At 44.4% G+C, this 24424-nt stretch overlaps 1 protein-coding gene and 1 pseudogene across 1 annotated transcript in view; one reads left to right on the top strand and one right to left on the bottom strand.

Moving 5' to 3' along the window:
• The window catches only part of LOC102148233 (cytochrome P450 4B1-like), a 72715-nt gene that overhangs the window by 9300 nt on the left and 38991 nt on the right, over window positions 1–24424 (top strand). The window lies entirely within an intron of this gene.
• On the bottom strand, window positions 1416–8254 carry LOC138920118 (cytochrome P450 4A11-like; annotated as a pseudogene).

The raw sequence follows: 24424 nt of genomic DNA, 5'->3' as shown, positions 1-24424 counted from the left end.
CCTCTATCCCCGCACTTCAGACTTCGCTGCCCCATTTATCCCATAAATATCCCTAACACCCATTGTTGGGGAGGTGCGTTTTAGGTTTGTTTTCCCATTTCCTTGCCTGGCCTCCATGGGAATAAACCCTTTCTCTGCTGCGACCTCGTCTTGGTGACTGGCATTTCATGTGGCGGGCAAAATGAACCTGAATCAGTATCAGGAGGACCAGTCCCCACACAGTCTGCCAGTGTGATGGGGTTGAAGAAGCCCCTCCTCCCTCAGGGTGGCTGACCAGATATGCAGGGGACTGTCAAGGGGCTGTCCTGTGGGGGAGTTTCCATAGCTGTTTACTGCTTGGGGTCTGACGTCCTCTCCCTCCAGACAACACATCTGCCTCCGTGGGCTCCCCCTAGTCCCTCCTGGACAGACGCCTACGCTGTGGCCTCTGAGGCGACAGGACATGACTGGCCCTGCTGGGATCCTGGCACCACAGAGCAGAGATTGTGTCCCTTCCTTGTCTCCTCTGTCTTCCCTCCCCTTCTCTCTCTCTTGTCTTCATCCATCTCCTTCCAAGGGAGGACAACACTCCATGCGACACTGTGAACTTTATTGCAGAGCGTGGGAAAGAAGGAGCAGGTGTGTGAATGACAAATGGGCAGACGGTTCACACAGTGAAGAGACTGGGAGCACAGAGTGATGGTGGTTACACAGAGACTCAGCAGGCTGACTACTGGCTCCCCGTGGTGTCCATGTCCGAATTCCTGGACCCTGTGACTGCATCCTGTTTTACCTGAGTGGGGCCTGTGTAATCAGAAAGGTCCACATAAAGAAGAAGGCCAGGTGAAGACAGAAGCACAGACACATTTGAAGATGCTGCTGGATTTGAATATGGAGGGGGCTCCAGGAGCCAAGGAATGCAAGGAATGCAGCTCCAGCTGATGGAAAGGCAAAGAGAGGTTTTCTCTCCCAGATCCCAGGAGGTCAGGTGGCCCTGCCAACACTTTGGTTCTGGTCCAACAAAGCCATTTCAGACTTCTGACCCCAGACTGTAAGAGAAGAAATTTGCATTGTTTTATTACGACTGCAGTAAATTAGTATAGCAGCAAAGGAAACTAATAGAGGGACAGACAGGCAGACAGAAAGGGAAAGAGGGAGAAGGCAGACAGGCTGGACGACAGGCAGGTGATGAGGAGTTAGGTGACAGTCAGAGCTACAGGTGAGTCAGAGACAGACAGACACACAGGTAGGGAGCCTGGAGAAAATGAGAGAGAGAAGGGCGACAGGGTGATGGGCAGGTGGCAGGAGAGAAGGTAGGCTGACAGGTGGGCAGAGAGAAAACAGGAAGTGGGCAGACAGGCAGGGGCAGGAGAGAGCGACAGGAAGACAGGATGGCTGCAGGGGCCCCGCAGAGCCCATCATTGTCCCCACAAGGGTTAGAGGAGCTTCCTGAGATGCAGGTGGATCCCATTCTTGGACTTCAACACGATTCTTGGAATGGGAGCAGGGACTCTGGAGGGATCTGGTGACAGCTCAAAGCAGAGCAGGGTCAGGGCCACAGCCACCTTCAGCTCGTTCATGGCAAACTGCTTCGTGATGCAGTTCCTGGGCCAGGGAGGGGAAGCAAAGTGAGAAGTGGCCTCAAACTCTATTTGGAGTTGGGCAGGCATTGACCACTGAGCCCTAGCCAGGAACAGGGCATTCGGGGCCCTCCTGCATGTGGCCCAGCCTCCATCCCATCCCTCCAGGTCACACTCCTCTACCCCAAGCTTTGGTTTACATTCTCCACTTGGCATCTGACAAAGCCTACCTCTCCCCCAGGACTAGCTCCTAGGCGCTACCTCTGCTCTCAGCAGGCCTGAAATCCCGGTAGGTGAGGGTCAGCGCTCTAGTCACCAGTCAAGTAAGTAAATCACTAAAATTGTTATTATGAACTTGTGCACTCCCTCCAGAAGCAGTTTCTGGTTTCACAACATGGAAACTAGGTCAGGGCATGGTAGGGGGTGGGCTGGGCTGCACTTTCAGACCCTCACCCTCTAGGGGGACACACAGGGACAAAGATCCCAGAGAGAGAACAGGATGGGGCTGTGTGAGGACGTCAGAATGGCAACAGGGAAGCTTCCTGGAGGGTCCACAGGTTAGCGGCCCTCGGCTTGTTATACCATCTGCCTCCCTATTAATGGTCCAGACCCCTGCCTCCCCCTCATGCCCTCAGTCAACCAGCTTCTGTAGCCTTCCAGTCTAGTCCAGAAACGTCCCCCCTTGCCATCCCTCAGTCTCCTCACCTGGGCTCTTCTGTCTGCCTGCCTCTCCTATGTCTACACTGAAGCCATGGCCCAGCTCAGACCCTCCTGGCCCTCCATCATGGGAAGGACCTGTCCAAATGCCTCAGCTGGCACCAAAGCCCTCTGTGGGTCACTGCCTCACTCACCTCTTACCTGTCCAGCTCCACTTCCCAGCTCAGCTCTTGTTGAGATCGCTGAGAATGGCTCCCTCCACCTCTGCCTGCCACATGCTCAAGGTTACGTCCAATGACAGCCCACCCTCACCCCTCTGCTGGCTCTACCTCTTCCCCCCAGGCCCCCAAATCACCATGAGTGTTTTACTCAAGGACGCATCACCATCCTGTGCCCAGGACAGTGTCAGGAACACGGAACATTCAGAAATCTGCTCAGTGAGTGAATGAGTGACTGAAAGAAAGAATGAATGAATGATGTGTGTCTTGAGTAGAGGTATTTGTTTCTTGACTGTGAAGTCTTGGAGGCAGGGACAGTGTCTTTCATCTCTGTGTTCCCATCTCCCAGCACAGGACTTGGCACACAGAGCCAGGCTTGGTACATAGTTTTCTAATTGAATGAAGTTAATTGAATTGGAAAAAAACCCAGAGTGGCAAAAAATAAAAGTAGACATTAGTACTGACCTAGACCTTGAACTGCCTAGTGCTTTCCTGTCCTCTACTGGCGGCCACAGCCTGCAGCCCATGTCTATGAGGAAGGACCCTGTTCTAGGAGAAACCAAATCCTAGAGCCAATTTCGGGAAGCAAAATTTGCTTAAAGCCTGTTCTCTGAAGGTTGAGCCACCATTTGAAGAATTCACAGAATTACGGATTCAGAAAAAACTTGTTTCTGGTAACTACTTACAGTGTTTGTGGAAGTTCCTGTTTCACAGGATGATTTCAGCAGCCCTGGAGGATTTTCATAGCAGCCGCTCTGGAGTGGACTCGTCCAGCTCAACAGCTGTCTCGAGTGTGCTTTAGATTTTACACACCAGGAAGCTTTCGAAGGCGTGTGTCATACACGGAATAGTGGATCTTCTCTCAAAAGCAGTGGATGGTCCTCATTGTGATGCTTCTTGCCAACTTTGGACCGTGTAGACTCTGGGACCATAGTATGTAAAGAAATTCATGTAAAGAAATTTGCCGACTGGAAAAGTTGTCATCGTTGTGTGAATATTAACATGCAGTCCAATTCTATTGGGATAGACCAAAAACATAGAGAAGACACACATTGGTGTGAAACTTTCTTCCAGGGCTAATGTAACCTTCCATGGATATGGCTGAACAGTTCAGACAAGGAAGTGGCTGGAAATCCATACACACGGGAACATCACTAAGACAGTGAGTGGGAGATTAGAGAATTAAGGAGAAAAGACCCTGAGCTGGACTGCGAATGTGAGAAGAGAGAAACCTGCTGTTAAGATTACTGATAATTGAGAAAAACAACAATCTGAAGTTTAATTTTCACGAAAAATTCTAATTCTGAAAAGTCATACTCCTAAATTGTAGAAAACACCAGAATACACTGAACTTTGGAACAGCCACTGTCACTGATTGTGGCAGCCAGTGGGAAAGTCAATGGGTCCAAGTCCCTGTGGCGTGCCCAGAAATGCCACCTTTCTTTGTGCAGAGACACACACCTCCTTCCAGACACACCAACATACAAGGGGTATAATGCAGACATCAATATGAACGTAAGAGGTCACAAACATCGGCTGTGCACCCAGTGACACTCCTCCCTCAAGTATTGGACATCTCACCTTGATCCTCCTGAGAAGGGCAGGAAAGCGTGGCTGTGTTGAGCGGATCCAGTACAAACTGGGAAGGATCAAACACCTGCAGAGAGAGCCCCAGGACCAGGACAGGTGGGGTCAAGTCCCTCCTTCCAATCCATGAGGGGACAGGACTGCCTGAGTGGGAGTGGGAGGAGGTGTTGGTCTGGAGAGATCACCCCATCCCTTCCTCCCACACCCATCACACCTCTGGGTTTGGCCACACCTCCGGGTTGTAGTGAAAGGCATAAAAGGAGAGCGCAATCATGATTCCTGTGGGGCAGAAGGAGAAGAGAGCAGACTGATCATACACATGTGGTGGGTCCCTGCCCCTGTGGCAGGAGGGGGCATGTGCATGCAGGAAAGATATGAGAACCACTTCCCATCACTCTGAGTGGAATGAGCCTGCTGCAAGAGAGGTGGGGTGGACATGGCAAAGCTCATGTGCACAAATTAGGAGATAACCAGGACCCAGGATTGAGAAGCAAGAAAGAATTGGAGGCTTACTTTTAGGAGCAACTCAAATGACAGCTCATATTTATCAGGTGCCATCCATGTGCCCTTGGGGGATATGCATTAACTCATTCAATCCTCACATCCACCCTCCAGGAAAGGCTCCCGTAGCCCCATGGTTCAGATGAGGCACCTGAGCCTCAGAGAGACTGAGCGACTTGCCTATGATCACACAGCTAGGATGTGTCAGGGCTGGGCTTGAAACCCAATGGAAGGTGAGCCAGAGGGCTGTCTCCAGCTGTTGCAGGGGTCTCAGATCTGGTAGTCAGCTGCTCTCTGCCAGCAAACCGTGGGGTCCTCAGAGACTGGACTATCTGATCCATGACGGTGGATTCCCTGATCTCCCTCATTTGCCTAGACCCCATAAGGAAAGAACCACATCTCCCCCGACCCCTGTCTGATTGTCTCTCCAGCCCTTGCATCTCAGGGAATTAGAATTTTAGGGCCAATTCCTGAGCCCACATTCAGAGGCTAGCATTTGTTTATTGAATTTTGTTGGGTTCAAGGTCTGTGCTAGGCATTTAATATACCTCATCCTAACTACAATGTAAGTATTGATTTTCCTGAGGGGAAAACAAGACCCAGAGATGTTCAGAGCTGCTCTAGGACACATAGATTCCTGACCTTCCTTGTTGCATTCTTGCAGAGTGCTCAGGTTAGTGAGCGTGATGAAGTTCACACCTCTGGGTAAGGGGCATCCATCAGGGAAGGTAAGGGGCTTGCTGAGCTCTCTGCCAATGCTTGGTACTGGTGGATAGAGTCACAGTGCTTCCTTGATACACATGGAGATGTTGGGCATCGGGTCCAGGCGGCCCCTGAAACCAAAGCCCATCCTGAAGGGCAGGCAGGGTCTGGGCAGACCAGGGGCTTCTCTAGCTGAATGGGCAGGGCTCTCCCATCTCTTGAGCACTCACCAGCTGATGTAGGCGCCATCCCCCAGGAGGCTCTGGATCTCCTCCCGGCACCCCTGCTGATGCTAAGGCTGTGTGGCCAGAGCAGAAAGGATCCAGGAGATGCCACTGGCTGTGGTGTCTTGACTCTCAAACATGAACATGTCCACCTCAGCACGAGGTCCTTGTCAGACAAGCTGCTCCCATTCTCCATCTGGGGAAGGCACGGCAAGAGTGCAGGATTTGCCCCATCTTCTGCACTCGTGTGCAAAGCCTCAGGCCTCTCCTACACACACTCACTCTGGCAGTGAGGAGGATGTCCAGGAAATCCAAGCGTCTCTTCTTCCTGACCTTCTCCAGCTCTCCCTCCTTCTGCAGGTGAGCCTTCCTCAGCTTGATCCCTCGGTCTGTAGGGCTTCAGAAGATCATAGTGGAAGGCTGGGGTCAGCATCTGCTGGTGCTGGAAGCACATCTGCCCATTCAACAGGAGCAAACCATGCCCTCAGCATGAGATGGGTGTGTGTGTGAAGGTAGGAAATGGGATCAGAGTGACGACTGGGGGCAACTTGGCAGGAACCAAGGAATCACAAGAAGGCCCATCATGGACAAAGACAGGAAAGGCCAGTACATCTCAGGACTGAGAGTTCCCCCAAGTGGCTGGCACATAGGAAGTGGTTGTGACAGCTGTGAGGTAAAGGTTGAAAAAGAGTAGGGGCAGGTCATAGACGGACTTCAATAAAAGTCAGGCTGAGATCGTCTGTGAGGACTGAGAAGTGACATGGAGGAAGCTGAGCTTCAGGAGGGCTCTCACAACCATTAGGAAGGGGGAGGATCTTGTTGCAAGAAGAGAAATGAAACTTGATCCAGAGATGAGGGTGATGACATGGTGGCGGGGCGCCTGTTGTTCTCTGTGAGCCAAAGAGATAGCTCCTGGCAAACCGAACTGGCAGGTGGACTACAGTCCTAGTTAGACAGACTTCCCAATCCAGGGTGCCAGGAATCTGTAAGATCCTTGAGACTTTGGGTCTGAAACATACAGAAGGGCATTACAGGAGGCTGGAGGGGACCAAACAATGCCTATGCCACCTCTCACTTGCCTCCCATCCCTAATTGTGTCTCTCTTGATAGTCACTGTGGGCTCAGGGGCGCAGACTCAGTGTCCTGGCAGCAGGACACCCACAGGACCAGGATGGTGAACCTGCCGGAAACACAGGCTCTGTTCTCAGTGCCTGAGAAAAGACAGAAGCCTGTGGTTTTCCTCCAATTTGTGGCTTAGCCATCCCATGAGAGAGGATAGCTGACAATTAGACACCCCAAACGCGAGTCAGTGTGCAAAAGAAATTGTCTTTCAGATCTAGGGCAATTTACGTAACAGATCATATTCACTTGGTTAAAAAGGAAAGAAAGAAAGAAAAAAAAAAAGAGAAATTCAGTTGCACAGAGCTCTTTAAGCCTTCAGTTTAGGCAAATAGTATAGGCCTTAGGCTGGCTTCTGTGCTGGGAGGATGCTTGTAAGAGTCAGGTATTGATGGCTGAACTGCTAGTCTCTTCTGGAATTTCACTGACCCAGGGGCATGGACCCAAGAGAGAAGAGATGCTCCAGCCAAGATGCAGGTTTTACTCTCACCTGGTCTCCCCAGGATCACCTTCATGTAGTCAGGGTCACAGCCCAGGAGGGTATCCTTATTTCCCCACAGTTTACCTTTAATATATGTGATGACTGTGTGGCAACCTCGCTTCCCCACAACCAGTGAGGACAGGCACGCAGGAACTTCTCTACCCATTTCTTTATCTGCTGAAGCTCCTCACCCTTTTTGAACTGTCCCCAAGGGAAAGGTAAATCAATAAAACCCGTCTAGTTCCAAGGCTGGAGTGGGGATGAAGGGTAGGATGAGCACAGGGAGATAGTTCTAGATCTACCAGCAGAACGAAGAGTTTCGCACTGTTTCACATGACCTGGGCTCTGCTCCAGAATTTGCATGCTGTCCAAAGTTTGTCCTAAGACCAGCTTCTGTCTCATTGTTGGTGAAGCTGTGGGCCCTCACCCTGAACTGCCTAGAGAAATGTGGTCAGGCATGGACTCCATGGTGTACAAAAATTTTTCACAGACTTAATATATTAGAGTTATTGGTCGAATTGTGTCCCCCTAAAATTCATGTGTTGAAGTCCAAATTCCCAGTACCTCAGAATGTGACTTTATTTGGAGATAGGGTCTTTACAGGGGAATCAAGTTTAAGTGAGGTTACTAGAGTTGGCCCTAATCCCATATGACTGTGTTTCATACAAAGGGGAAATTTGGACACAGACAGACATTCACTGAAAGAAGATGATGTAAAGAGATGGATGGAGAAGTGAGTGATTTACTAGCCAAGGAGACAGCCTGCAGCAGATGCCTCACTCACAGCCTGCACAAGGAACCGACCCCACTAATTCTTTGATTTTAGATGTCTACTCTCCAGAAGTGTAAGACACTAAATTTCTGTTGTTTTAGCCACCCAGTTTGTGGTGCTTTGTTATGGCAGCCCTAGGAAACTAGAACAACTATGTAATGCTGAAGGCAAACCCCAGTAAGGGATGGTTTCTTACTTGATCCTGTTTCACTGAAGAAGGAGGAATCTCACTGAAGGTTGAAGGTTATGCCCAGGTGAGCTGCATTTCAACCCAAGCTTGTTGACTGCAAGGTGACCTTCCCAGAGGTTCTGAAGGCTCCATGGGTGTCTCCATTATCACATTTCACCTCGATGTTCTCATTGCTGCACACCGTGTTGACAAACTTACCTCTAATATCTGTGATCTCTGTATTCTTGGGGCCAGCATAGAGCATGGTTCATAGGAATTATGCCTGATTTTCAAAGAAGGAATTAGTGCATGAAGGATTGAATGAGGACATGTAGGACAGTGCATGAGTGAGTTTTGGTCAAAATTCTTGTTGCAAAGGACAGATATAATCATGAGCTAACGAAAGATAAAAAAGGGACAAAAGATATATGAGGATCCAGGGGTGTCTCATGGAGCCCAAGGGCAGGGGCAGCTAGAGTGTGGAAGGGACAGAACCAGGGACTGGAGAGCTTCCAGGACTGAGTCCCTCATTCCTTCTCTCTGTACATGCATGCATTTATTCTCTCAACAGATAGTTATTGAGGCTCTATCTTGTTGCAGAGATGTTTCTAGAAGCTGGTGATATAGCCGTGAATAAACAAACAACGGTCATTGTCCTTGTGGAGCTGGGTCTCTGCGGTGGAGAAGGGCCATGCCCCCCTCCTGGGGTTGGCACATTACCATCCTACCACATGTCATGTCTGAGTTGCCCTGTGAAACCTACTCTGAGAATGTGGTTGTAATATCACAGCCAAGGGGTCCCTGTGCTACAATCAGCTGTGCCTGGTGTTGAATAGGGCTTTCAGGGGCTCACTGTTTGTGGGGGAAGAGATCTCAGAGCAGGTGAGCTGGGCAGATATCCCAAAATGTTTCTATTACCGTGAATGGAAAAAAACATGTATGAGTAGACGAGTAGCTGGATTCACTCATTCATTCATTTGATAACTGTGTGTGGAGAAATTACTTTGGGTCAATTGCCATCCTCATCGCTGGAGATTCAACAGTGAACCACTCAAGTCCCTGCTACCATGGAGCTTATGTTCTAGTGGGGGCGGGGGTGGCGGTGGGGCAGACAATCCTGCCCTTACCTGAGGAGCATCTTGCTTGAATTACTTCGGAAGGCCTCTCTGTGGTCCAGGTCATGTCCATCACTGGTGCCGCCCTTCTCCTTGGATGCAGTGCAGGGACTGACCAGTGGGAGCCTCTTACCACACCAGCTATGTTACCTGGTCCTCTAGGATCCCCTCATAATGGCCAAGCAGTGGCCTGGGGACCCTTTTGAGCACAGCAGCATGCCTCCTTGCTGATTGCTTGGTGCCCAAGAAAGTCAGCTTCCTGAAAACCCTGCTCCTGGACACTGTCATTAGTTCCCCTCAGGGACCCCAAGGAGCTAAACTGTGTTCTGCCTGCCCATTCTCCTCTCTGGGCCATTTTGGTGCCCACTGGTCTGTCAGCTCTCCTGTCAATGGCTGTGGCTGCTGTCTGTCCATGAGCAGGTCTGGCCAGAGCCAGTTGAGACTCTTGCATCAGAGATGGTGACCATGGTGGCAGTGGCAGTAACCGTGTAGGCAAATACGCATGTCCCTCTGGGCTCCAGGCTGGGGCCACTCGGCAGGCAGTGCTCCACTGGAGCTGTCCTCCCCTGGCTGCTCCTGGGAACTGCAGCCACAAAGGCACTGCCCCAAAGGGAGACACAAAGAGAGTAGGCTGACAGGTACTAATGGGGCCACACAGGCCATGCCAGATGGATGGGCTCTGCTGACAGGGCAGCTATGCCTGGAATAAGAGGGAGGACATGGGGAAATACGGGGCTATTTGGATCCCGAAGTTGTGAGTCCCCTTTCATAGTTCCTGCTGGATTTCGTCCCTATTTAATGCAGTGAATTTGTTAAGCCTACAAAATGCTTGTCCTTCACAGGCATTAATATTATTTGAAATCATAGAAATTAGAGTGAGTGGAACTGTGACCCTTGTCTGTGCCAGGCCCCATTTGGAGATCATAATAACTCACTTGAGTACCAGTGTAGTCATCACTCCCAATTTACAGATGAGGAAACTGAGGCAAAGCGTGGGCATTCAAAGTATGTGGCAGAGCTGGGATGTGAATGCAGGTAGCTTGGCAACAGAGCCCATAGGCTTAACTGCCCCCCACCTGTCACTTGACATCTGGCCTGAAAGATTAGCTTCAGCCTAATTACAAGGGGCATTCTAATTCCTGACTCAGCCAACAAGAGAGGTCTTGAATAAATGAGAATCTCTGTTATAAGAGCAGGAAAAATTGGGCTGCCAGATCTGTGAGGCCAGCAGAAGGTGAGAGGTGACTCAGCAGCAGGAGGGCGCGCGGTACGTAAAGAGCGACAATCTGCTTCCTGGGTCTGCCTATCAGCTCATGGCCATCCGCGTCCTGAGGAAGTCACTGGAGGAAGTTTCACTGGTTCCGTATGTGAAGTCCTAGCTCAGAAAGGTGACAACTGCATCAACAAAAGGTCACAATTTCTCCAAATCAAGAAATCATCTGGAGTCATCAGTACAACCGTTTGCGTGAACAGACTGGGCTTTGGCTGTCTCTCTGTGGCTGCTGTCACAGTTCCCGTCTGGACTCCCCTCTGCTGATCATTGCCTGGCCTCCTTCTCAGAGAAGAGAGAAGCCTCAGCTCTCTGCAACGCCCCACCTCCTGAGGCTTGTTCAGTCCACAAACCCCTGGTGAGCCCTTATCCATGAGGCACCTCACCTTGCTCTCTGCCCTCCTCCTCAGGGATCAGTGCTAACAGAGCTGCCTGGGGAGGCACCGTCTGTTATCCAACCTGCAGGCTACTCCTTGCTCTGTCACTCCACACACCTGGGTTAAGCATCCCTATGTGTCACGCTCTGTGCTGGGTACTTGGGCACAGGAAGGGGGACGACATCCTCAACCCCAAGGAGCTCACACTACAGGGGTTTGGGGATGAGAGGTGGGAGGAAATCAGACTCTGTTTAGTGGTGCCAGTGACTTCTCAGGGTTTTATCAATGAAATCACCAGTGTGGAAAATTCCCCAGTCTTGGGGAAACCACCCGTTGGCCCCCTACACTTGACCTCACCCTCCTAGACCGGCAGGTGAGCCTCTTTTCCTGTGACCTGACATCTTAGATTCCTGGCTATGGTTTCCACAGGGTAGGAACCCACAGAGTAATGTCTGTGTTATGGCCAGGTAGAGGGGTTTCGGTTGAGTGACTTGGGCAGAGAAGCATCTAGAAGTCTGTTCTTTGAGAACAGCTGAGGGTGCTTGGCCTGGAGGAGGGGAAACTCAGGAATGAAGAGTCACTGTCCAAAAGTGCAGGGCTGCCAGGACAGCCTGCGGATCTACCTAAGGAAGGGGTGTCTGACAGACCTGAGAACACCAGCACGGGCTCCCTGTGAGGGAGTGAGCTCCCCGGACTGGGATGAAGACCAGAGACCTGAGAGGTAAACTGGGTTTGCCCAGGGACCATGTGCTCATCACACAAGAAGGCCCCATTTACTCCTGACTTGCTGTTTCACGCCCACCTAACCTCTCACTCCCATCACCCTTCTCCTTTGCTCTACCTGATGACAAGTGACTCATCACACAACTGATGGGACCAGAGTTGTTTTCTTTCTCCCCTAAATCCTGGGCTCCTGTCCAACTCCAGGGCAAGTAACTACTTACATCCCTTCGGGCCTGTCTTCCCCTAGTTCTATGATACTTTCCATCTCCCTCTGTTTCTGCCCCTGGGACTCTTGGATCCTGACCCTTTCCCTTACTTGGCTCAGCACCAGGGACTTTTCACCAACACCACCTGGGGCAGTAGTGGAGAGGGCTTTGGAGTCAGGGAGCCTGGCTCTGAATTCTGGTTGTAACTCTTTCTTTCCCTCCCCGAGTCCTCCATTTCTTCTGCATGGTTCGGCTCATAATGCTTGGTAATCGCTAACATTCAGAGAGCACTTGCTATGTTTGGGGCCCTGAGCAAAGAACTTGGTGTTTTCTCCCACAATAACTCTACACAACAGACTTTTAAAAAAAACACCCATTCTACGTGAGGAAACTGAGGCACAAAGAGGTTCACTGCTTGCCCAGGGTCACCCTCTTGTAAGATTGCACCCCAGGCAGTCTGACTCCAGAGACTTTGCTGTTAACCGTTAACGTAGAGAGATGCTTGTTGGGTTGAGCTTCCAGTCCATACATGACGGCCCCCGAACTTTCCAGGGGGCGTTTCCTGTTTGCTGTTTTATCCAGTGTTTCCAAGCAGCAGGAGAGTGTTTCAGGTTGTCAGCTCCTCATATTGGCCTTAACGCGAGCCTCACTATCCAGGGCAGTTATGAGAAAGTGTCGGGTTAAACATGTGGCTAGATGTATCAGTCATTGAAAATGATGTTTCTAGAGGATTTTTACCGATATGAGGAGGGCTTATAACAAAGTGCTCCAAGCAGAATGTACAACTGTGTGTAGAGTATGAGCTGAACTCTTAGAAAGTTGTGCTGGCCGTGGTCAACAGTTATTAACCAGTAAGTATCTTTCCCATCCGTTTGCTGTCCACACACACAAACCAAGGACTCCTTGATGGTGGTAACTAGGTCTCATACCTCCTTATGCTCCCACAGCATGGAACACAGCACTGTGCCTACTGACGGTGCCGAGAAATACTTACTGGTTTGATGATTGAAGGAAGGAGGGAATGAGGAAAATGTTGGACTGCTTGGATCACCATCTTGAACAGACCAGGTTCAGTTCTGGGTGCCATATTTTCAAAGGAAATTAGTATTTTGTTCCTGCTTGGTTCCTGGTTCAGTTTCTAGGCAACAGAAAGGCAGAATTGGGGGGCAGTGAATCTCCAAGGCGGCAGCTTGAAGCAATTACTCCTGTGGGTCGATCAGCCAGTCACTTCCTGTTTTGGTTTGGTAAAATTGGGTTTGATGGTTCTTGTGCACGTGAATATCCAGTTTTCCCAGCATCGTTTGTTGAAAAGACTGGCTATTCCTCACTGAATTGTCTTGGCATCTGTGCTGAATATCAATTGACCACATATGTGAGGGTTTATTTCTGGTTTCTCTATTTTTTCCTTTTTTTTTTTCAGTTTTTTTTTTATTGAGTTATTGATAGGTTACAATCTTGTGAAATTTCAATTGTACATTAATGTTTGTCAGTCATGTTGTAGGTGCACCACTTCACCCTTTGTGCCCACCCCCCACCCCACCTTTCCCCTGGTATCCACTAAACTGTTCTTAGTCCATAATTTTAAATTCCTCATATGAGTGGAGTCATACACAGATTATCTTTCTCTCGCTGGCTTATTTCACTTAACATAATTCTCTCAAGGTCCATCCATGTTATTGCAAATGGAATGATTTTGTTCTGTTTTGCAGCTGAGTAGTATTCCATTGTATATATGTACCACATCTTCTTTATCCATTCGTCTGTTGATGGGCACTTAGGTTGCTTCCACGTCTTGGCTATTGTAAACAGTGCTGCAATAAACATTGGGGTGCACAGGACTTTTGGGATTGCTGACTTCAGGCTCTTTGGATAAATACCCAGGAGTGGGATGGCTGGATCATATGGTAGTTCTATTTTTAGTTTTTTGAGGACTCTCCATAATGTTTTCCATAGTGGCTGCACCAGTTTGCATTCCCACCAGCAGTGTATGAGGGTTCCTTTTTCTCCGCAACCTCTCCAACATTTGTTGCTATTAGTTTTAGATATTTTTGTCATTCTAACGGGTGTAAGGTGATATCTTAGTGTAGTTTTGATTTGCCTTTCCCTGATGATCAGCGATGATGAGCATCTTTTCATGTGCCTATTGGCCATCAGTATATCTTCTTTGGAGAAATGTCTGTTCATGTCTCCAGCACATTTTTTGATTGGGTTGTTTGATGTTTTGTGATTGAGTTGCGAGAGTTCTTTATATATTAAGGATAGTAAGCCTTTGTCAGATATATGACTTGCAAATATTTTTTCCCAGTTAGTGGGTTTTTTTTTGTTTCAATCCTGTTTTCATTTGCCTTGCAAAAGCTCTGTAATCTGATGAAGTCCCATTTGTTTATTCTTTCTATTGTTTCCCTTCTCTGAGAAGGCATGGTGTCCGAAAAGATCCTTTAATACTGATGTCAAAGAGTGTACTGCCTACGTTTTCTTCCAGAAGCCTTATGGTTTCAGGTCTCACCTTTAGGTCTTTAATCCATTTTGAGTTTATTTTGGTGAATGGTGAAAAAGAATGGTCAATTTTCATTCTTTTACATGTGGCTTTCCAGTTTTCCCAGCACCATTTGTTGAAAAGACTTTCTTTTCTCCATTGTATGCCCTCAGCTCCTTTGTCAAAGATAAGCTGTCCATAGATGTGTGGTTTTATTTCTGGGCTTTCAATTTTGTTCCATTGATCTGTGCACCTGTTTTTGTACCAGTACCATGCTGTTTTGATTACTGTAGCTTTGTAGTATGTTTTGAAGTCAGGGATTGTGAAGCCTCCCGTTTTGTTCTTTTTTCTCAGGATTGCTTTAGCAATTCGGGGTCTTTTGTTGCCCCATATGAATTTTAGGATTCTTTGTTCTAATTCTGTAAAGAATGTCATTGGGATTCTGATTGGGATGGCGTTGAATCTGTAGATTGCTTTAGGTAGAATGGACATTTTAACTATGTTTATTCTTCCAATCCATGTACATGGAATGTCTTTCCATCTCCTTATGTCGTCATCCAATTCTCTCAGAAAGGCCTTGTAATTTTCATTATATAGGTCCTTCACTTCCTTAGTTAAATTTACCCCAAGGTATTTTATTCTTTTTGTTGCGATTGTGAATGGCATTGTATTCTTGAGTTCTTTTTCTGTTGGCTCATTACTGGAGTATAGAAATGCTACTGATTCATGCAAATTGATTTTATACCCTGCTGCAGTTGTTGATTACTTCTAACAGTTTTCCGATGGATTCTTTGGAGTTTTCTATATATAAGATCATGTCGTCTGCAAACAGCGAGAGTTTCACTTCTTCCCTCCCTATTTGGATTCCTTTTATTCCTTTTTCTTGCCTGATTGCTCTGGCCAGGACCTCCAGTACTATGTTAAATAAGAGTGGTGATAGAGGGCATCCTTGTCTCGTTCCTGTTTTCACGGGTATGGGGTTCAGTTTTTGCCCATTGAGTATGATGTTGGCTATGGGTTTGTCATATATGGCGTTTATTATGTTGAGGTAGTTTCCTTCTATGCCCATTTTGTTCTGAGTTTTTATCATAAATGGCTGTTGGATCTTGTCAAATGCCTTCTCTGCGTCTATTGAGATGATCATGTGGTTTTTATTCCTCAGTTTGTTGATGTGGTGTATCACGTTGATTGATTTGTGGATGTTGAACCATCCCTGTGTCCCTGGTATGAATCCCACCTGATCCTGATGTATGATTCTTTTGATGAATTGCTGAATTCTGGTTGCCAAAATTTTGTTTAGAATTTTTGCATCTATGTTCATCAGTGATATTGGCCTGTAGTTCTCTTTTTTCGTGGTGTCCTTGTCAGGTTTTGGTATCAGCGTGATGTTGGCCTCATAGAATGTGTTAGGAAGTGTTCCATCTTCCCTAATTTTTTGGAATAGCTTGAAAAGGATAGGTATTAAATCCTCTCTGAAAGTTTGGTAGAATTCCCCAGGAAAGCCATCTGGTCCTGGGGTCTTATTCTTTGCGATGTTTTTGATTGCTGTTTCAATCTCTTTCCTTGTGATTGGTCTGTTCAAATTGTCTGCCTCTTCTTGAGTGAGCTTTGGGAGATTGTAGGAGTCCAGGAATTTATCCATTTCCTCTAGGTTATCCATTCTGTTGGCATATAGTTTTTTGTAGTATTCTCTTATAATCTGTTGTATTTCTGCAGAGTCTGTTGTTATTTCTCCTCGCTCATTTCTGATTTTGTTTATTTGAGCTTTCTCCCTTTTTTTCTTTGTAAGTCTGGCTAGTGGTTTGTCAATTTTATTTATCTTCTCAAAAAACCAGCTCTTTGTCTCATTGATCCTTTCTACTGCCTTTTTCGTTTCAATAGTATTTATTTCTGCTCTGATTTTTATTATTTCTCTCCTTCTGCTGACTTTGGGCTTCATTTGTTCTTTTTTCTCTAGTTCAGTTTCGTGTGCTTTAAGGTTGCTTATTTGGGATTTTTCTTGTTTGTTAAGATGTGCCTGTATTGCGATGAATTTTCCTCTTAATACAGCTTTTGCTGTATCCCATATGAGTTGGTATGGCATGCTATCATTTTCACTTGTTTCCAGGTATTTTTTTTATTTCTTCTTTAATTTCTTCAATGATCCATTGCTTGTTCACTAGTGTGTTGTTTAGTCTCCACATCTTTGTGCCTTTCTCAGCTTTTTTCTTGTAATTAATTTCTAGCCTTATAGCACTATGATCTGAGAAGATGCTTGTTATTATTTCAATTTTTTTTAAATTTGCAGAGGCTTGCCTTGTTTCCCAACATATGGTCTATCCTAGAAAATGTTCCATGTGCACTTGAGAAGAATGTGTATTCAGCTCTTTCAGGGTGGAGTGATCTATATATGTCTATTCAGTCCAATTGTTTTAGTTTTTCATTCAGCTCCACTATTTCCTTGTTGATTTTCTGTCTGGATGATCTGTCCATTGATGTGAGTGGGGTGTTGAGGTCCCCTACTATTATTGTGTTGTTTTTAACATCTTCCTTTAGGTCTTTTAATAGTTGCTTTATGAATCTTGGTGCTCCTATGTTGGGTGCATAGATATTTATAAGCGTTATTTCTTCTTGATGAAGTGTCCCTTTGATCATTATATATTGTCCCTCTGTGTCTCTCTTTACCTGTCTTATTTTGAAATCCACTTGGTCTGATATGAGAATTGCAACACCTGCCTTTTTTTCCTTGCTATTTGCTTGAAGTATTGTCCTCCCCCCCCTTCTCCCTGAGTCTGTGTTTGTCCTTGGGGCTGAGGTGTGTTTCCTGGAGGCAACAAATTGTTGGATCTTGTTCTTTAATCCATTTTGCCACTCTGTGTCTTTTTATTGGAGAGTTCAATCCGTTCACATTGAGAGTGATTATTGATGCATGTGGACTTAATGCTGTCAATCTGTCGCTCATTATCTTGTTTTCCTGTGTTTCTTTTCCTGTGTGCTTTAGACTACCCATTTAATACTGCAATTTCTTATGCTGGGATTCTTAGATTTTTCCTTATCTATGATTTGTGACTATGTTCTGTACTTTATTTTAGTGTCTACCTTGAAGTTTGTATTTAGAATCTCGTGTATAATATAGTCTATTCTCTGGTGGTCTCTTACTTACTCGACCAATACTGATTTAGACCCTTTGCTCTTCCCCTCCTAAATAATTATTTTCATTTTTTATTCCAACTCGTCTTATTAATTTGTAGTTAGAGTGCTAAGATCCTCCTTGTTTTGGTAGTTTCCTTATTTTTACCCTAATGCTATAGTTGAATATTTGCTATCCTGTTCTGGTTCTATCCATCGGTCTCCCTAGTCTGTGGATTGTGTCCCCTTTCTCCCTTTTTTCTTTTTTCAAGTATGAGAGCCTTCTTGAGGATTTCTTGTAATGGAGGGCTTTTAGTTACAAATTCCCTTAACTTTTGTTCGTCTGGAAAAGATTTAATTTCTCCCTCATATCTGAAGGAAATTCTTGCTGGATAGAGTATTCTTGGCTGAAGGTTTTTATCCTTTAAAGCTTTGAATATATCACTCCATTCTCTCCTAGCTTGTAGGGTTTCTGTAGAGAAATCCGCTGACAGTCTGATAGGGGCTCCTTTATAGGTTATTCTCTTTTTTTTCCTTACTTCCCTGAGTATTCTTTCCTTATCATTCCTATGTGCCAACTTTACTATTATGTGCCTTGTGGTGGGTCTTTTTACATTGACAAATTTAGGAGATCTAAAACCCTCCTCTACACACATTTCTCCGTTGATCCCTAGATTTGGGAAGTTCTCTTCAATAATTTTGTTAAGCACACTTTCTGCTCCATTTTCCTTTTCCATATTCTCAGGAATTCCTATGATCCTTATGTTCTTACTCCTCATTGAATCCATTATCTCTCGGAGATTTTCCTCATTTTTTTAAATTCTTAGTTCTCTTTCTTCCTCTGTGTGGCGCCATTCAGCCTGTCTGTCCTCGATTATGCTGATTTGCTCCTCTAGGTTGTCTACACGGGCATTCAGGGAATCCGTATTCTGTTTTATCTGGTCCATTGTGTTTTTCATCTCAAGTAATTCTGTTTGATTCTTCTTTATGATTTCAATCTCTTTTGTGAAGTAACTCCAGAACTCGGCTTGTTTCTCTTTCTCTCTACCTCATTGAGTTTTTTGATTATAGATGCTCTGAATTCATTATCACTTAGTTTACCTAATTCCAAGTCCTCAGGACTTAATTCTGTGTTTTTATTGTTTTCCTTCTGGTCTGGGGCTTTTATAAATTGCTGGATGGTAGAGGAGTGGTTTTTTCCCCCCGCCGTCAGCGGGTCTCCACTGAATCAGCGGCAGGAGTCCTGGATGATCCCCAGGTCGCGCGGCCCCTCCCCCACTCCTTCCCGACCCGCGGGCAGCGATCGCAGACTTTAGGGGACGGAGCGATGTTCTCTCCTACCGTTCCGGCACCTCCGAAGGTGTAAGCAAGGTCATGATCTCAGCCTTCTTGGTATTGTAGGTCTCTAACGAGCTGGCATTATGTTTATTCTCTGAAATTCAGTTCTTCCAATCTTTTGTTGTATTTTGGAGGGGAGAGAATCCCGGGTCAGCCCACCCCGCCATTTTGCTCCGCCCACTCCTCTATTTTTTCCTTTTGCCCATATGTCTATCTTTATGCCAGTAGCACAGTGATTTGATTTTATAGCTTTGTAGTAAATTTTGAGATCAGGAGGATTTCAGGAAATCAGAAACAAAACCAACTTTCTTGTTCTGATTTGAGTCAGTTTTGACTCTTTGGAACCCCTTAAGATTCCGTATAAATTTTGGAATGGGTGTTTTTATTTCTGTAAAAAGCATCCTTGATGTTTTGATAGGGATTGTATTGAATCTGTAGATTGCTTTTGGTAGTATTGTCATCTCAACAATATTAAGCATTTCAATCCATTAACATAGAATGTCTTTCCATTTTTTGAGTCTTTACTTTCTTTCAGCAATGTTTTATAGTTTTCAGTGTACAAGTCTTTCACTTCTTTGGTTAAATTTATTCTTAAGTGTTTTTTTGATGCTATTGCAGATCGATTTTTAAAAGTTTTCTTTTCAGGTTGCTCATGGCAAGTATACAGAAACAAAACTGATTTTTTGTGTGTTGATTTTGTATCCTGCAATTTTGCTGAATTTTTTGCAGGTTAGCTTTTCTTCATTTTTTAGGATTTTCTTCATATAAGATCATATCATCTGCAAATGCAGATAATTGTGCTTCTTCCTTTCCAATTTGGATGCTTTGTATTTTTTCTTCTTGCCTAGTTGCTCTGGCTACAACTTCCAGTTCTATGTTGAATAGAAATGGTGAAAGTGGGCATCCATATGTTTCCTGATCTTAGTAGAAACACTTTCAGTCTCTCATCATTGAGTATGTTTCTAGCTATGAGTTTTTCATAAACAGCCTCTAGCATTTTGAGGATGTTCCCTTCTCTTTCTAGTTTATTGAGTGTTTTTTATAACAAAAGGGCATTGAATTTTGTAAAATACTCTTTCTGCATCAATTGAGATGATCACATGTTTTTTTCCCCCTTCATTCTATTATTGTAGTGTATTACATTGATTGATTTTTGTATCTTGCATTCCAGGAATAAATCCCATTTGTTCAAGATCTCTAATCCTGTTAGTATGCTGCTGAATTTGGTTTGCAAGTATTTCGTTAAGAAATTTTGCATCTGTATTCATAAGGAATATTGACCTGTAGCTGTCTTTCCTTGTGTTGTCTTTATCTGGTTTTGGTATCAGGATAACGTCGGCTTCATGGAAAGAGTAAGGAAGTGTTCCTTCCTTTTCAAGTTTTTGGAAGAGTTTAAGAAGAGTTGGGGTTAATTCTTCTTTAAATATTTGATACAACTCACCGATGAAGTCATCTTGTCTGGGCTTTTCTTATTTGAGAGGGTTTTGTTTACTGATTCAATCTCCTCCCTAGTTACAGCTCTATTCAGATTGTCTACTTCTTCTCAAGTCAGTGGTAGATTGTGTTTCTAGGAATTTGTCAATTTCATGGAGGTTATCTAATTTGTTATATATAACTATTCATGATATTCTCTTATAATCCCTTTTCTTTCTATAAAATCAGTAGCAATGTGCCCACTTTCCTTTTTGTTTTTGTAACTTGAGTCATCTCTCCTTTTGAGTCAATCTAGGTAAAGGTCTGTCATCTTGTTGATCTTTTCAAAGGGCCAATTTTTGGTTTTGTTGATTTTTCTTTACTGCCTTTTTATTCTCTCTTCTATTTATCTCCACTCTATTCTTTTTATTTCTTTCCTTCTGTTTGCTTTGGGTTTAGTTTGCTCTTCTTTTTCTGATTCCATAAGGTGTACAATTGGGTTATGGATTTGAGGTCTTTCTTCTTTTTTAATGGATGTGATTACAGTTATAAATTTCCCTCCTCTCACTGCTTTCCATGCACCCCATAATTTTTGACATATTGTGTTTTTGTTTTAATTTTTCTCAAGGTATTTTGTTATTTCTCTTTTGATTTATTTTTGACAAATTGGTTGGTTGTGTGCTGTGTAATGTCCATATATTTATGAATATTTTAGTTTTTCTTTGCTATTGATTTCTAGTTTTATTTCACATGATCAGAAAATATGCTTTGTGTTATCTAAATCTTTTAAACTTATTAAGACTTGTTTTGTGGCCTAACAAATAGTCCATCTTCAAGAATGTTCCACGTGCACTTGAAAAGAAAGTGTTGTTAGGTGGAGTGTTTTGTATACGACCTTTAGTTCCAATTGGTTTATAGTTGTTCAAAGCCTCTATTTTCTTCTTAATCTTCCCTCTGGTTGTTCTACCCATTACTGAAAGTGGGTTGTTGAAGTCACCAACTATTATTGTAGGACTGTCTATTTCTCCCTTCAATTCTGTCACCCTTTGATTCATATATTCTGGGGCTGCTTTGATAGGTGTGTATATGTGTATAATTGTTTCATCTTCTTGCTGTATTGAACTTTTATCAATATATAATGTCCTTCTTTGTCTCTTGTAAACTTTTTGAATTCAAAATCCATTTTGTCTGACCACAATATAGCCACTTGAGCTCTCTTATGGTTGGTTACTATCTTTGTGGAATACATATTTCATTCTTTCTTTTTTTTTGTTGAGGAAGATTAGCCCTGAGCTAACATCCATCGCCAATCCTCCTCTTTTTTGCTGAGGAGGATTGGCCTTGAGCTAACATCGGTGTCCATCTTCCTCTATTTTTTTCTATGTGGGATGCCTGCCACAGCATGGCTTGATAAGAAGTGCATAGGTCCACGCCCAGGATCTAACCTGCAAACCCTGGGCTGCCAGAGCAGGACCATGTGAACTTAACCAGTGGCCCACTGGGCTGGCCCCTTTCATTTTTTTACTTTCAACAGTTTTGTGTTCTTGTGTCTAAGGGGTGTCTCTTCTAGACAGCATATAATTGGATCCTGTTTTGTTTTTTTTTTAAATAATCTAATTTGTCAACCTCTGTCTTTTAACAGGAGAGTCTAATTCATTTATATTTAATGTGGTTACTTATAAAGAAGGATTTACTTCTGCCTTTTAGCTATTTGGTTTTTGTGTGTCTTATATGTTTTGTGTTCCCCAATCCTCCATTACTGCCTTTTTTGTATTAGGTTTATTTTTTGTAGTGTGCCTCTATGAATCTCTTCACCTTTCCTTTCATGTATATTTTTAATTAAATCTTATAGAGATTTTCTTGGGGCTTACAATGAACATTTTACACTTATGCCAGTCTTATTTGAATATTACTAACTTATTTTGATAGCATATAAACACTGTGCTCCTGTACATCTCTGCCCCATCCCCTTACGTGGTTGTCACAGATTATGTCTTTATGCATTGTGTTCCCATTAACATTGATATATAATTTTATTGAACTTTCCCCTTAAATTACTTAGGAAAAAGAGAGAAATTGCAAACCAATAGAGAAGTACAAAATTACTAGCCTTAATATTTACCTATAAAGTTACCTTTAACAGCATTCTTTAAGTATGTTTTATGTCTTAAATTTACTGTCTCGTGTCCTTTTATTTGAAGCAGGGTGACTTTTTTGGGTACTTCCTGTAGGGCAGGTGAACTGGTAATAAATCTTTTCTGTTTCTCTTTATCTCAGAATGTCTTAATTTCTCATTCGTTCTTGAAGGATAATTTGCAAGAAACAGAATTCCTGGTTGTCATTTTCTTTCAGGACTTTAAATATGTTGTCCCACTCCCTCTGGTCTTCATGGTTTCTGATGAGAAATCAACTGTTAGTCTTATTGAGGATCCCTTTACATGATGAGTCATGCCTCTCTTGCTACTTTGAAACTTTTCTCTCTTTCTTTGGGGTTTCATAATTTGACTATAATGTGTCTCAGTGTGGCTCTCTTTAAGTTTATCCTATTTAGAGTTCCCTGAGATTCTTAAATGTGTAAATTCGTATCTTTCGTCAGATTTGGGAAGTTTTTGGCCATTATTTCTTCAAATATTTTTTCTCTGCATCTTCCTACTTCTCCCTCTTCTCCTGAAATTTCTGTTGGGCATATTTTGGTGTGCTTGATGGTTTCCCACAGAGCTCAGACTCTATTTTGTTCATTCTTTTTCTTGTTTCTGCTTCTCAGACTGGATAACTTCAAATGCCTTATCTTCAAGTATCTGTTTTTTCCTATACTTGCTTAAATCTGCTGTTGAGTCCCTTTAGTGAATTTTTCTTTTCAGGTATTGTCCCTTTCAGCTCTAGAATTTCTGTTTGGTTCCTTTTTATAATTTCTTTTTGTTGATATTCTCATTTTGTCCAGATGTCATGTTCCTGATTTTCTTCAGTTCGCTGTCCATGGTTTTCTTTAGCTCTTTGAATATATTAAAGACTGTTGATCAACATCTTTGACTAATAATTCCAATGTCTGAGCTTCCTCAGGAATGGTTAACGTCATATTCTTTACTGTGAGTGGGCCGTATTTTCCCGTTTCTTTGTATGTTTCGTAATTTATGGTTGAGAACTGGAAGTTCTGACTATTATGTTGTAGTAACATGGAAGTCTAATTCTTTCACTCTCAGTGATTACTTGCATTTTGCTTTGGAGGGCTACAGCCATTTTTGTGTGTGTGTGTCTTCTGAACTGTTTTTGCAAACTATGATTCCTTGTTGTGTGTGGTCAACCAGTTCTTCTCCACTGTCTCTGTGTCCAGCCAATGATCTGAGAAGTATTTCTTTAAAGTCTGGCCACAAGATGAGGGGGTGGGAATAGATCTCGCTCTTTAAATCCCCTCTTAGCTGGGAAACCACTTCAGCCTGTGAGGCCAAAACAATTTGTGCTGGTCCCTCAGCATTCAACAGCAGCAATCAGCAGCCCAAATACACATCTCCAAGTCTGGGAGGAAAGGCCTCATCTCCCACCTTGGCTCCAGCAAGCTGCACTGGGAACATGTGCACCGTCCCCACAGCCGCCTGCCCTGGGTTGGGGAAAGGGAGGTGCTAGCCATTGGTGCAAAAAAGCTCAAACTGACTGGAATTTACGTGTCTTCATGAAGCTCTCCCCTGGATGCTGCACTTGTTATGGCAGACTCAGAGTTCCCAAACAGTGGCTCCAGACAGCTCCTGCCAGTTCAAGTGCTGTTTCAGAGGAGATATGGACTCCTGGAGCTTTCTTCTTTGCCATCTTCCCTAATGTCGCTCTGGCAAATGGTCATTCAAACCCAAACGTTTGCCTATTTTTCTCATCTGAGGGAAAACACAGAACTGTCAAGTTTCTCTTCAGCTGGGAACCTTGCGTATCACCACTTCCCATCTGAATGAGAATCAGAGGCAAGTTCTGAGAAAGTGAGACTGCCTTTCCTCGCTATCTAACACAGTGTGGCACACAGCAGAGCTGCAAAAATAAATGTCGACACCACATTGGCCCAGTGCGTAAACTTTCCAAAACACAATCACAGCTACTCGTCAGCTTATCAGGTGTTAATAGGCTCATTTTAGAGACAAGAAAACTAAGGCCCAAAGATATTAATTGACTTTCTCCAGGTCACTAAGCAAGTGAGTGTAAGAGTCAGGACCAACACCTCAGATCTCTAACTGCAGTTTTGCTACTACGGGTCTATCATTCATTTAGCATAATACTATATTCTCGGCATTGTACTAAATTAGTTTCCTTAATATTTATGCTACCCTGCCAAGTGGGTGCTTGGAACAACACCTGTGAGGAAGCAAGGGCAGCAGGGGTTGGGCGGTGGGAGAATACGGACTGTGATGCGCTTGAAACAGTTGCCTCAC

Source organism: Equus caballus, chromosome 2, assembly GCF_041296265.1.
Source record: "Equus caballus isolate H_3958 breed thoroughbred chromosome 2, TB-T2T, whole genome shotgun sequence".
Classification (NCBI taxonomy): Eukaryota; Metazoa; Chordata; class Mammalia; order Perissodactyla; family Equidae; genus Equus; species Equus caballus.
This window is presented reverse-complemented; position numbering and strand designations above follow the sequence as displayed.